Source organism: Phodopus roborovskii, unplaced genomic scaffold (assembly GCF_943737965.1).
Source record: "Phodopus roborovskii unplaced genomic scaffold, PHOROB, whole genome shotgun sequence".
Classification (NCBI taxonomy): domain Eukaryota; kingdom Metazoa; phylum Chordata; class Mammalia; order Rodentia; family Cricetidae; genus Phodopus; species Phodopus roborovskii.
Window position 1 is genome coordinate 26,909,934 of NW_026125397.1, and position 3,294 is coordinate 26,913,227.

Below are 3,294 nucleotides of genomic sequence, written 5' to 3' on the forward strand. Positions count from 1 at the left end.
ATCCCCCCTACACACATTTTGGGTAATTTCACAATTTTATATTCATCTGCTGAATCAAGGGTGATCTTCATTTCATTTATTTTGGTCATTGCACTAGAATTATCTAAGAAACCTATAAAATATCAGGACCCGAGAAGTAGAACATGGATCCTCCACGTTCACTTTCGCTTAGATTACAGTGGTTCTCAACCTGTGGCTCCTGACCATTGCCAGACACACACTTCTGATGATCTTGGGAACTGAGACACCACTTAGTAGCAAAAGTACAGTTATGAAGTAGCAACAAAAACAGCTATATGGTTGGAAGTCACCACAACATGAGGAAATGTATTACAGGGTTGCAGCATCAGGAAGATTGAGAACCACTGTCTTAGAGGATCTTTGTGATTCTCTTTCCAGAGTGATTCTCTGGAAAGTAATGAAACACATTGTTCCTGGGTGTGGATCTAAGGAGTATGGTACGTTTGATTCAGTCACACAAGGCACAGTCAGCGGTTTGTTTTTGAACCTTCTCAAATTACTAGTCCCTTCCACTGTGCTTGGTTATTGCCACAGATGAGCAGAACAGTTGTTGAGTGATTAAGCCGTGGCATAACATTTACTCTTCATATACATCATTTTATTTCATCTTCAGGAAATCTCTGAGAAATAGAGAGGTTGTATCTCCACTGTAAGCTACTGTGGCTTACAGAAAGAATCAAAACCACCCAGCATCACTGAGCTTGGGTTAGGACTGGGATCCACACCCAAGCCTGCCTGAGAGCCCAGCTGAGGAGCTGAACTCGCTTTCTAGCCTGGCCTCCAGGACTGCTTATCCCTTTGGGTTGAGCATTGTCTTTGGTGATATGGGTAGATCCCTTTCTTCATGGTTCTTTTACCCTGGATATGGACTTCAAGCATCATAGTTTAAAACACCTTTGCACAGAGGGATGTAGCCACTCCATCTGTGTCCACAGCCTGTCTTTGCTTGACAGCTCTGCTTGGAACTGGGATTATCACATTCTCACTGCCATTAATCCCATATGAGTTAATGTGAATAGCAGAAATGTTATTAATTAAAAATGTGGGATGCAACCAGCTTCCAATTTGGACAGTTGAAATTGCATGTGTGGCTATTTTTCACTTGTAAATTCAATCTTTTTTTCCCCACGAAGTGTCTGAAAGGAGGAAAATAAAAATACTGTTGCTAAATATTTGGAGGATTATTTCATAATCCAGTGAAAACAGACTCTTTCATTTGTTTTGCCAGTGGTGAGGAGGTTTTCTTCTTTTCTTTTTCTGTGTATGTCCCCTGGCAATAAGTGTACATAACAAAAAATAATATTCTTTTATTTTTTAAAAAAAAGACACTATTGGTTCCACATGACGACATCCATCTCCCTTTTCAGAGATGCCCCGAGAACTCCCCTGACAAACTCAATAGAACTCAAAACCATAAGACACACTTGTTTTAACTTCTGTGCTAAAACCAAAGCAATACAGCTCTTAAAATAATACACATGGACAAAGCTAAAACTGTTCTCCTCCCAATCATAATGTTTTTAAAACGGAACAAATGTCTCTAACACTTGGGCCTTAGGCTGTGAAGATGTGAGGCTGTGAGGGCTGGTGGACCAAAGGGTTCTGCTCCCAGGGGTTATGGAGGTCAACTGCTAAAAACAGAACTTGGAACTAAATCAGAATTTTGAACTATTAAACTTTTATTAGAACATCAATGGTCTTCAATAAACATAGGCTGGTTTCTGTACAAATGCATGTAATTCTTCGTCCCTGACTTCTTGTATAAGTTTGGGATTGAAGTGCATGCTTATTTTCTTCTACATCTCACATGCTGCCACATTCAGACCTATCAGCCCATGATGGAGTTCTCTCATAGAGTGTCACATGGTGCTAATGTCCTGTAGAACACACTTTGGGTATTACTCATCGCTGGGAGAAAGGATGTAAGATCTAAGAAGAACATCTCATTTCTCTTTTTAAATTTTTACTTGAGATATATAAATTGAGTGTGTGAGCACAATGTGTGCATTGTAATATGCTTTTGCAGGTCAAAAGATAAGCTGGGAGAGTCAGTTCCTTCCCTCTGCTCTGTGGGTTCTAAGATCAAGGTGGAGAATGCCCTTGCCATCTAAACCATCTTGTCATTACTACCTTTTCTTAATCATATATTTTTATACTTAACCTTACAAAGGTTTAGGTTTCCACATGGACTTTTCATATAACCTTTGTTTTGGTTAATTCTCCCTGCTCCAAGCCCTTGTCTTCTCCACCCCCTCCCATTCCCAGTACCCCACTTCTGCCTTCATATCTCTTGTGTTCTCATATAACCCCTCCTTTAAAGCATAACACCCCAAATGGCCCCTTCCTAGTTGCCTGGCTTCTACAAGGTGAACACAAAAATCTAAAGATTCAAACTAGGATTTAAAAAATTAAGAAAAGAGATAGAAAGGAGGTAGGAGATGGCTTGCATAGGTAGACTGTGTTGTTCTAAAAGTCAAGGATTAGTCAACAAAAATTCCAGAGCCAGGTCTGAAATCACCTTTGTGAGCTGTTGACTGGGGGAGCCCTAGAGATTTCCTAAACAATGCAGGCTCTCACCATTCCTCTTGGTTATCCACTAGAACTAGTTAATAAGACCTTCTCGCTGAAAACACCACACACACTTGCTACAAGATAGTAACGAAGCTGGAACAGAGCTGGAACTTCTGCCTTACTACTAGCTTTCATGGTCCTGAAAGGCGTGGCTTTCCTTTAGTTATCCATATTTCCTGAAAGCAAATGAATAGTATATAAACAATAAGAACAACTTGGCATGGCTCTCTTTTCTGGACACCTGCCATAACCAACTTTCATTCTCAGATTGTCTGACTTTGAAAAGTGTTTTCAGTGTTTTTAGAGTTTTTTTTTTTTAATTACTTATGCTTATGATACACAGATCTGGAACCCTATTAACTTCAAGTTTTAAACAGTATTTAAACTAGATGTGCATGATTATTAACTGTGCATCATACACTGAAATCTAGAAGAAAATAAATATTTAAGATATATGCCTGAATTATCAACAATAATTAAGAAGAGAAGTAAGCCAAAGTAAAATATTAACGAAGTTACTTGTTAAAGACATCCTGTATGTCAACTTTTGCACATGATTTTTATTTTCATTCTTCACAGTAGGTGATTATTTTATCATATTTAAGATGAATACTTAAAAAAAAAAAACCAAGAACTCTAAGCATTTTATCAGTTTAAACAGACAGATCTGGGATTTGAACCCAGGATTGATGCTACTAAGTC